We start from the raw sequence: 10885 nt of genomic DNA on the forward strand, positions 1-10885 counted from the left end.
TCCCGGAGTACGACAGTTAACTAGTTGAATGAGAGAGACAGAGACACATAAACGACAACTTCCTTGGTTATCTTTTTTGGCATTCGGTAAAAACGATTTAAGAAATTAAGGAGCAGACATTGATGTAAGTTTAAGATCTGATCAACAAGTCTGTATGAAAGGTGGCTAGCTAAAAACAATAACAAAGACCTGAGTGACGTCAATTTTGTTCTTGCTATATATGCAGTCAAAGTGACAGTGGTTTCTTTATTCTTTTATTTATGCAATTCATCATTTATCATTGTTTATTTATTTATTTATTTATTTGTTTATCGATGTATCCATTTTACGGCGTTAGTGAGTTTAGAAGGAACATTTCACAATGCGTAGAGGGACCACAGCCATAGTAGTAGTAGTAGTAGTAGTAGTAGTAGTAGTAGTAGTAGTAGTAGTAGTAGTAGTAGTAGTAGTAGTAGTACTAGTAGTAGTAATAGTAGTAGTAAAAGTGGTAGAAGTAGCGGTAGTGGTGATTGTAGGAGTGAAAGAAGAAGAGGAAGAAGAAGAAGAAGAAGAAGAAGAAGAAGAAGAAGAAGAAGAAGAAGAAGAAGAAGAAGAAGAAGAAGAAGAAGAAGAAGAAGAAGAAGAAGAAGAAGAAGAAGAAGAAGAAGAAGAAGAAGAAAGAAGAAGAAGAAAAGAAGAAGAAGAAGAAGAAGAAGAAGAAGAAGAAGAAGAAGAAGAAGAAGAAGAAGAAGAAGAAGAAGAAGAAGAAGAAGAAGAAGAAGAAGAAGAAGAAGAAGAAGAAGAAGAAAAATTTAGCATGCAATAATGTGCATAAATATCCCATTAATGTTATTACTAAGGGGATTTAAGATATAAAAATCACATACCTCTCCAGTAATAATCCTGCCATTTCTATAATTTGATTGCCTTAATATGTCAAATCCAGACAAACAACACATGAGAATTTAACATGATTTCAAAATGAGTTGGGTTTTTTTTTTTTCACTCAGTAACCCCCTCACCAAACTGTGCAGACCTTTAAATGAGATCAAGTGGAAATACTATAATAATATTCTACCTAACGGAAATTATCGGGGCCCAGCTATTAAGCTATACTGGAATTCCTGCGGTCTTTATGAAAGATCTGAGATTGAATGTCGTATGTTGTTGTGTATATTCAAATAACTCCGATTCGCTGATCCCAGAAAATCGATTCTTACGATATTTGTGGCACAAGAGTTGTAAGTGGGGCTGGAGTGTAGGGGCTACGAAATGTCGGTGGTGGCTGTATAGTGGCGGTGGCGGTGGTGGTGGTGGTGGTGGTGGTGGCGGTGGTGTAAGGAGAGTAGGCGACAGCATGTCAGATCAAAAGATAATGATCCCGGGTTAAGCTATATCAATGTTGTAGTGGCGGCGGTGGTGGTGGTAGTAGTAGTTGTAAGAGGGAGGGGACGGGAGTTGGAGTGGGGCTATTTGGATATCGTTATCAATTAAAGATCGATATTGTTATTTAAGCAGTGAAATGGCACTGGAAAGTTTTATGTTATGTTATGTATGTATGTATGATGTATGTATGTATGTATGTATGTTATGTATGTATGTATGTATGTTATGTATGTATGTATGTATGTATGTATGTATGTATGTATGTATGTATGTATGTATGTATGGTATGTATGTATGTATGTATGTATGTATGTATGTATGTATGTATGTATGTATGTATGTATGTATGTATGTATGTATGTATGTATGTATGTATGTATGTATGTATGTATGTATGTATGTATGTATGTATGTATGTATGTATGTATGTATGTATGTATGTATGTATGTATGTAGTATGTATGTATGTATGTATGTATGTATGTATGTATGTATGTATGTATGTATGTATGTATGTATGTATGTATGTATGTATGTATGTATGTATGTATGTATGTATGTATGTAGTTGTATGTATGTTGTATGTATGTATGTATGTATGTATGTATGTATGTATGTATGTATGTATGTATGTATGTATGTATGTATGTATGTATGTATGTATGTATGTATGTATGTATGTATGTATGTATGTATGTATGTATGTATGTATGTATGTATGTATGTGTATGTATGTATGTTATGTATGTATGTATGTATGTATTTTGTATGTATGTATGTATGTTGTAGTGTATGTATGTATGTATGTATGTATGTATATGAAGTGAATAGAAAAGTGCCAGAAGACAATAGAGAATAAAAAATTTTTCGCGGCGATGGTGGGGTTTGAACCTGCGACCTTACTGGTACGACAACTCCGCCTGGCAGGTGAGAGCTCTATTGTCTTCTGGCACTTTTCTATTCACTTCATATCTTGTTGTTACCAACATAAGTGCCTGCTCCACTCACTTTTCTGAATTAAAATTCACCCATACACCGGAGCATACTCAATGTCTCAATCGTTTCTATGTTATATGTTTGTGTTGAGAATATTGGCTATTAAGCTTAACTGCTGGTCAAAATTATTCGCGATGGTGGTGTACGAACGAATCGGCGGTCTCAAGAAGTGGGTGAGAGAGGGATCTAGTAATGACTTTGAGTTTGAAACGAATATTTTTGTGTTCGTGGATAGCTCACACGGTAGAGCCACGCTCTCACCTGCCAGGCGGAGTTGTCGTACCAGTAAGGTCGCAGGTTCAAACCCACCATCGCCGCGAAAAATTTTTTATTCTCTATTGTCTTCTGGCACTTTTCTATTCACTTCATATCTTGTTGTTACCAACATAAGTGCCTGCTCCACTCACTTTTCTGAATTAAAATTCACCCCATACACCGGAGCATACTCAATGTCTCAATCGTTTCTATGTTATATGTTTGTGTTGAGAATATTGGCTATTAAGCTTAACTGCTGGTCAAAATTATTCGCGATGGTGGTGTACGAACGAATCGGCGGTCTCAAGAAGTGGGTGAGAGAGGGATCTAGTAATGACTTTGAGTTTGAAACGAATATTTTTGTGTTCGTGGATAGCTCACACGGTAGAGCCACGCTCTCACCTGCCAGGCGGAGTTGTCGTACCAGTAAGGTCGCAGGTTCAAACCCCACCATCGCCGCGAAAAAATTTTTATTCTCTGTTGTCTTCTGGCACTTTTCTATTCACTTCATATCTTGTTGTTACCAACATAAGTGCCTGCTCCACTCGCTTTTCTGAATATGTATGTATGTATGTATGTATGTATGTATGTATGTATGTATGTATTATTATTATTATAATTATTATTATTATTATTATCATTATCATTATTATTATTATTATTATTATTATTATTATTATTATTATTATTATTATTATTATTATTATTTATTATTATTATTGTTATTATTATTATCATTAATTTATTTTTATTTTTATTATTGACTATTGAAGATTTAGACCTTTGCTAAACTGCTAGAAAATAACTATCAAATTGAGGAATTAAAGAGCAGTCAACGGTGAAAAATAGGGATCTGAACAAGTGTGTATGAAATGTACCAAAGTTAGAAAGTAAAATACAAGAAAAAGCACATTTAAAAAAAACCGTTTTCTTAGCTTGGGGATGGAAGCTTAGACCTTCTGATAACCGGTCAGATGTGCTACCATTGCACCACAGAGGTAAGTTGTATGCCACTCGCCATTGGACCGGGAGGTCCAGGGTTCAAGTCCGCACCGAGCTGCGCATAGCTGAGTCCTTGCTCAAACTCTCTCACCTTACACTTGTGCCGGAAATTTGTTGGCTTTTTTTTTTTTTGGTTGTAATTTCGCATGGCAGGCGTCCTTCATTTTAAGTGTTGCTGCTGTTGGTCAGGGGACCCTTGTAAAGCGCTTTTAACACATTTAGTGGATATTACTCTTATAAATGCTCAAAATTTATTTATTTCCCCTCTTGTGTTTTGTAGAGAGTGAGCTAATCATTAATAAAATGAGCTTTTATATAGCGCAATATCAACTAAACGTGCTCAAAGCGCTTTACAAGGGTCCCTGACCAACAACAACATGTAACATTTAGAACGAGACCCTGTTAGGCGAAATTACATTTTTTTAGACAGAGACAACGCTATTCACGACCATGTAACCATTTTACACCTGAGAGCGGTGAGAGAATTTGAGTAAAGAGCCTTCTCCAAGGACTCAACTATGCGCCGAGCGAGGCTCTAACCCAGAATCTTCCGATCGAAAAGCGAGTCATACCACTAGACCACATAGCCGTACTAATCATATCACCACCTATTAGGCCAAAATAATAATAATAATAATAATAATAATAATAATAATAATAATAATAATAATAATAATAATAATAATAATAATAATAATAATAATAATAATAATAATAATAATAATAGTTTATCAGATTCCAGCCGTCGATATGTTTTATCGATATAGGGATTTGTATCATGAGATATAAATCTGTTTTATTGGGTTTTCAGTAATCCACTCTCCCAATAACAAATACATAATTTGTCACAGAAACATACTGGTTTTCAGATGAAGGTTCACATTCAGAAATATCAGATTTCAAAGATCTGTCATATCGATATGATTTGTATTAGGGATCCAAGTCCCAAAATCTACGTCTGTATCTATTTATGTGACGCCAGAGGAATTTCTCACAAACCAACAAAAAAATCTCAATATCTGAATGGCTATCATTTTTATCAATCTCTCGTGAGTTAAACAGTTTGTCACGATCTATTCGGATCGTTTTAAACAAGCCACTTTTCTTTTTGCGGCTATGTGGTCTTGTGGTATGACACTTACCCGCTTTCGGTTCGGAAGGTCCTGGATTCGAGCCTCGCTCGGCGCAAAGTTGAATTCTTGGAAAACGATCTTTACTCACATTCTCTCACCGTACTAAGGTGTATGACGAGTATACGGCCGTTAACAGCGTGGTCTCTGTCCGAAAAAAAAATTGCAATATCGCCTAAAAGCATGCGTCATGTCTCGTTCTACATGTTACATGTTGCTGTTGGTTAGGGACCCCTTGTAAAGCGAGTTGAGCACGTTTAGTAGATATTGCGCTAAATAAAAGTTCCGTTTATTTTTGTTGGGTTTTTTTCTTTGCTTTTTTTTTTTTGGGGGGGGGGGGGGGAAGGGATTTTTTCTTTTTTTAATTTGTCGATACTTCCAAAATCGGATGGCGATTCATGCCCTCCATTTCGCCGGTCACTTCCAAGCCTTGACTTCCGCTATGTCGCAATACGCTTCAACAGTCGTAACGTCACTTCCCTCGTAATGACGCATGGTAACTTAGTAACCATCTCTAAACTATCGGAACAATGGCGGCCTCCCTTCTGAAATATTTCTCCGACGAGCATAAAAGAGTACCCAGAGGGGGAAATAAAAACCCATTATAAATCTGACCATGTTTTGACTTTTACACATTCTGATCACAAGACATAATATGAAAAGTTCTGGCCAGCATGAAGAATAAAATGTACTGATTTTCTTTGTTTAGAACCACGATGGCCGCCGTTGCTGGGTGACGTGACATCAGACTATTGAATCCAATTATCCCAGACTAAATAAATAGTGCCGCTATAACGTAAACAGTCATTAAGTGGGCCATCGTTTAATGGGTCAAGATCCAGGGGTAGCAGGTTCGAGTCTATAAATCTGTAGCATTGAATCCCTGGAACTACAGCAATATTAAATGACAAGACATTTCATTATGCCGACGTACACGTATTTGCAGGTCTGATAACCTAATTCATTATGGGCTCATCATTGTAATGAAAATCTCAAACACCTGACACAAAATGTTGTCCAATACAGCAATTTTCAACTAGGCCCATAATTGGGTTCGGATGTCAGACCTGCATATATGTACACGTCGATTAAGACATAGTCCAGACACTGATTTGTACGATAGATATGGGGATTTGTATTATTAGCTATAAATCTGTAGCAGTGGATTTATGGTAATCTACCAGTATATTGACAAAAAGTGTTTTGTTTTGTTTTTTAATCTTGAGCAGGTATATAGAGCAATATTTTTAAAAATACACCCCCCCCCCCCACCCACCCATAAAAAATAAACGAGCTTTTATATAGCGCAATATCCACTAAACGTGCTCAAAGCGCTTTACAAGGTGTCCCAAGCCAACTGCAACACTAAATATGTAGAACGAGATATGACGCCTGATATGCGATATCATTACAATTTTTTTTTCCGACAGAGACACGGTTTTTAACGGCCAGGTATTCATTTCACACGTGAGTACGGTGAGAGATTGTGAAGATTGTAAAGAGCCTTTTTCCAAGGACTCAACTATGCGCCGCTAGCTAAGAGCAGGACTCGAACCCAGGACCTTAGGATCCGAAGGCGGGTGCCATACCACTAGAGCGCACAATCTATTGATATTGACTTGGGGAAATTATTGATTAGTGTAAAACGTAGGAAAATAATATGTGTTTTGTTATTAAAATTGTGCGGATATGTGGCCTAGTGTTATGACGCTCGTTTTCGGACAGGAAGGTCCTGGGTTCGCTCTGTGCATAATTCAGGCCTTGGAAAAGACTCTTTACTAACATTCTCGCACCGTATTTAGGTGTAAATGAGTACCTGGCAGTTAACAGCGTTGTCTCTGTCGGGAAAAAATGCAATATCGCCTAACAGACGTCATGTCTCGATCTACATGTTAAGTGTTGTTGTTGGCTAGGGACCCCTTGTAAAGCGCATTAAACACGTTTGGTGGATATTGCGCTATATATAAGCTCAACTTTCAACTTTGATACCACAAGACCACGTAGCACACTATCTACTGATAATGACTTGGGGAAATTATTGTTTAGTCTAAAATGTAGAAAAATAAAAAGTGTTTTGTTATTGAAAGGCAAATTAGTATAGATAGTATGCGCTTGGCTGAGAAGCTCATAACATTGCCATCCGGAAGTATAACGGACCAACACACAAAATTGTGTGTATACATGAACGTTTATAGTCAGGTTAATACAGTTCAGTGACCATTACTCATAAACTCGGATGGCAAAAAACAATAATAAAGGCCTGAGTGACGTCATCTTCGAACTATCTATAGCGGACCAACACACAAAACTATGTGTAACCATGATCTTTTATAGTCTGCTTAATACAGTTTAGTTAGAATTACTCATAAATGCGAATGGAAAAAAAAAAAAAAAAGAAAAGACAATAACAAAGACCAAAATGACGTCATCTTCGTTCAATCTATTGATAATGACTTGGGGAAAATGATTTTGTACTCCAAAATGTAGAAAAATAAAAAGTGTTTTATTATTGAATGGCAAATAAATATAAATTACACAGGCCCGCCCATGGGAAGGAAAGAAGGAGAAAAGGCAGGTTGAAATGTCGCATTAGATTTTGTTCGCTTGAATAGAGATGACCGTGGTAGGGATTTGGCTCGCGTACACATATTTGCAGGTCGGATAACCGTACGCATTTCATGGGCTTGATTTAACACGGAGACCATAACAATATGGGCCATATTATCTACATGTAAAATGCCGTTGTTTTTTTAAAAACACAGAAAATGCAAAGATAACCAATTAACACATATTATGTTATTTTGTATGGATGTGAAACTTGGAACGCATCACAGGCATGTATAAGGAGGGTACAGATTTTCGTAAACAGGTGCATGCGTAAGCTACTCAGAATAAAATAGATGGATAGAATAAAAAATGAAGAAGGATGGAAAAGAACACAGCAGAAACCAGTGGGAGAGGAAATAGGAAGAAGACGATGGAGGTGGATTGGACACACGCTTAGAAAGACTGACTCAACTATAACAAAGAAAGTATTGGACTGGAACCCTCAGGGCAGAAGATCAAGGGGAAGGCCACGAGGAACATGGAGAAGAATTAAAGAAGCTGATATACAGAGAAGTGGTAAGACCTGGAATAAGATTTTAAAAAAGTTAGCTCGGGATAGAGAAGGATTAAAACTGTGTGTCTGTGGCCTATACCCTGACCCAGGGTGAAAAAGGCAATGATGATGATGTTATTTTTTTTAAAACGGCAGTTCACCTCAACGGATTTGGTCTATATGGGTTATGATCATGACGTAACTAAGTACTCAAGTAGGCCATGATTATGATTCGTGTTATTATTCTTATATATCTAGGCATCCACGTTGGATTTCATGAGCCGAGACACCGCGAAGTATATTAAAAATACACAATGTTTGCTTTATAATAATAATAATAATAATAATAATAATAATAAAACATAAATAATAATAATAATAATAATAATAATAATAATAATTTTAAATAATAATAATAATGATGATGATGATGATAATAATAATAATAATATATAATAATATTAATAATAATAATAATAATAATAATAATAATAATAATAATAATAATAATAATAATAATAATAATAATAATAATGCACACTTAAAGAGCCCCAACATCTCATGCAATATGAGCTCTAGGCACTTTATATATATATATATATATATTTATATATATATATATATTATGTGTTGTGTGTGTTGTGTGTGATGTGTGTTTGTGTGTGTGTGATGTGTGTCTGTGTGTATTTAATTAAACAATTACTACAGTTGTTAGATACAGACGAATACGTATTCCTCAATAATTAAAAAACGCTCTCAACATAGGAAAACATTAATAAAAATAGATCAAGCAAAGAAATGGTTTCTAAAGTTATATGTCTTTAGTTTGTTTTATTTAATTATTTGTACAAATAGCCTTTTCCAAGGACTCAACTATGCGCCGCTCGGGACTGGAACAAAAGACCTTCCGATCCGAAAGCTAGTGTCATATCACAAGACCAAATTACCGCAAGTTTTAGCCAAAACAAATTTGAATGCAGTACGTACTACGTACTGTATGTATTAAGTTACACATTAAGTTTACTTTCACCCTTTACAGTTCTATGCCGTGTGAAAAACAGCCTGCCTGCATTGTAAACAAGCTGTCACTCAATGTGACGCCGACAGACACATCAAAGACTCTTGTCCTGTGAACATTATTCTCTCCCCCCCCCCCCCCCCCCCCCCCCCCCCAATTTCCCGCCACCTCCTTTCTATCTCTGTGATGTTACCAGTATGTTTTTCGCCTTCGTATACAACCAAATTACATTTTCCTAACAATTTGTGCTATGAGTTTAGCAAAAATACTCACAACATCCGCCAGCCGGTTTTAACGTATCAACACACACAAACTACGTGTAATCTTAACGGTTGGATAATTTAGTGAGAACTTATCATAAAATGGGGTGTTTAAAAACAATAACAATGAGCTCAGTGCTGTTTCGATAGTATGCGCTTGGCTAAGAATCTCACAACATTGCCATCCGGATATATAACGGACCAACACACAAAACTATGTGTAACCTTGCATGTTTATGTTGGGAAGAATTTCGACAATTCTCTCTAATGTGGTGTCGAATATTAATTCTCTCCAGTCCTCATCCCACAGTGGTCATTGGCCAGTCTTTCCATCTCCTGCCAGCACACCCCAGACCTCTCCAACTCCACCAGAAAGTCTCTCCTCCAGGTTGACCTTGGTCTTCCTTTTTTCCTCTTCAAATATTAATACCAAATCTGTTTCTATCTATTCCTTACAATTTTACACTTTCCTCGCATATCTCTGAAGAGCTAATTAAAAAATCAAGTTAGCTTAGAATTTGTCAGGATTACCGTGCATGCAATATAAATAAATAAATAAATAAATAAATACATAAATAAATAAATAAATAAATAAATAAATAAATAAATAAGAAAATTAATTAATTAATTAATTATTTAATTAATTAATTAAATAAATAGATAAATACATTCCTTTTATTCATCCCTAAGGGGACATTTTTCTTTGGGATATATTCCAAGAGAAGACTGGAACCCAGTCGTCAGCAAAGGACCTAAGGCTAGGTGACTTGCTCAAGGCCACAGGTCACATAGCGCGACGGGTAGTCGAACTCGGTACTTTTCAGGTACAAAGCAAAGACCTTACTGCTGAGCCACGCTGTCCCATATATATAGTAGTTCTTCCGAGTCATTAGGCCCATGGAGCCGGAGTTTAACCCGCTTTCTATATCGTGAAACGGATAATAGCAATTGCTTGCAACTCTTTGGATAGGACGCTAGTCTATCGCAAAGTACTTTCCGCCAGATAAAACAGAGACAGTTACCCAATCACTGCTGGGTGGACAGGGGGGTCAGAAAAAAAAATCTCGACTGCACCAGGGATCGATCTCGGTCCCTTTGATTGTGAAGCGTGATTGCCTGCATTCAATAACGCCAGGAAATACTGGATTTCCTCAAATCGCCTCTTAACTGGACATGGCAGAACTGCATCAAATATGTGCAGATGGAAATTTCGAAACAGTGATACCTGCTGCCAAAAATGTCAGGCAGCCCCAGAGACCAGCGATCACATCGTCCTCCACTGTCCAGTAACTAAACTTGAAGGTGGCTACGAAACCGTCCTTAGGGCTGAGGAAGACTTTAGAAGCTGGGTTGACTAAATAAATTTGGAGGTGTAGCCATACGCTAATACTACTATTGTGAAGCGAGTGCTCTACCAACTGAGCTATCGAGATCCCGTGCATGCAATCTACTTACTATTTATGGAACCATTCGATAAACTAATTGCTTTTAGTATTGACTTTAGAGATTCGGAATCACCAGAGCAGTGTGTCTCAGCAGTATGGTCTTTCACTTTTACCTGAAAGGTACCTAGTTCGAATATCCACCTTAGCTCACTTTGCGACGCTGACGCCATGTTTATTCCAGTATTCCCTTGGGGATCCTAAATGGAATTCTAATTCTATTCTATTATATAATCTTTATAAACAAAGCATAAATTTATATTAAGTACATTTTAATGAAAAAGAGAATACTTTTTCTATTTCTCAATCGCCGAGAT

General features: G+C 36.6%; 1 protein-coding gene across 4 annotated transcripts in view; it reads right to left on the bottom strand.

Annotated features, from left to right (window-relative positions):
* Nucleotides 1–10885, bottom strand: part of LOC144968148 (uncharacterized) — a 94904-nt gene that overhangs the window by 18529 nt on the left and 65490 nt on the right. Inside the window, exon 1 of one of the 4 annotated variants that reach the window (XM_078906170.1) lies at nt 867–1143. The exons of the other annotated variants lie outside the window; for them this stretch is intronic. The gene's annotated coding sequence lies outside the window, so the exon portion shown is untranslated. Of the gene's footprint in view, nt 1–866; nt 1144–10885 lie in introns of those variants that run through there. 4 annotated transcript variants of the gene reach the window in all.

Source organism: Berghia stephanieae, chromosome 3 (assembly GCF_034508935.2).
Source record: "Berghia stephanieae isolate SIO BIC M18660-M18661 chromosome 3, UCSD_Bste_1.3, whole genome shotgun sequence".
NCBI lineage: Eukaryota > Metazoa > Mollusca > Gastropoda > Nudibranchia > Aeolidiidae > Berghia > Berghia stephanieae.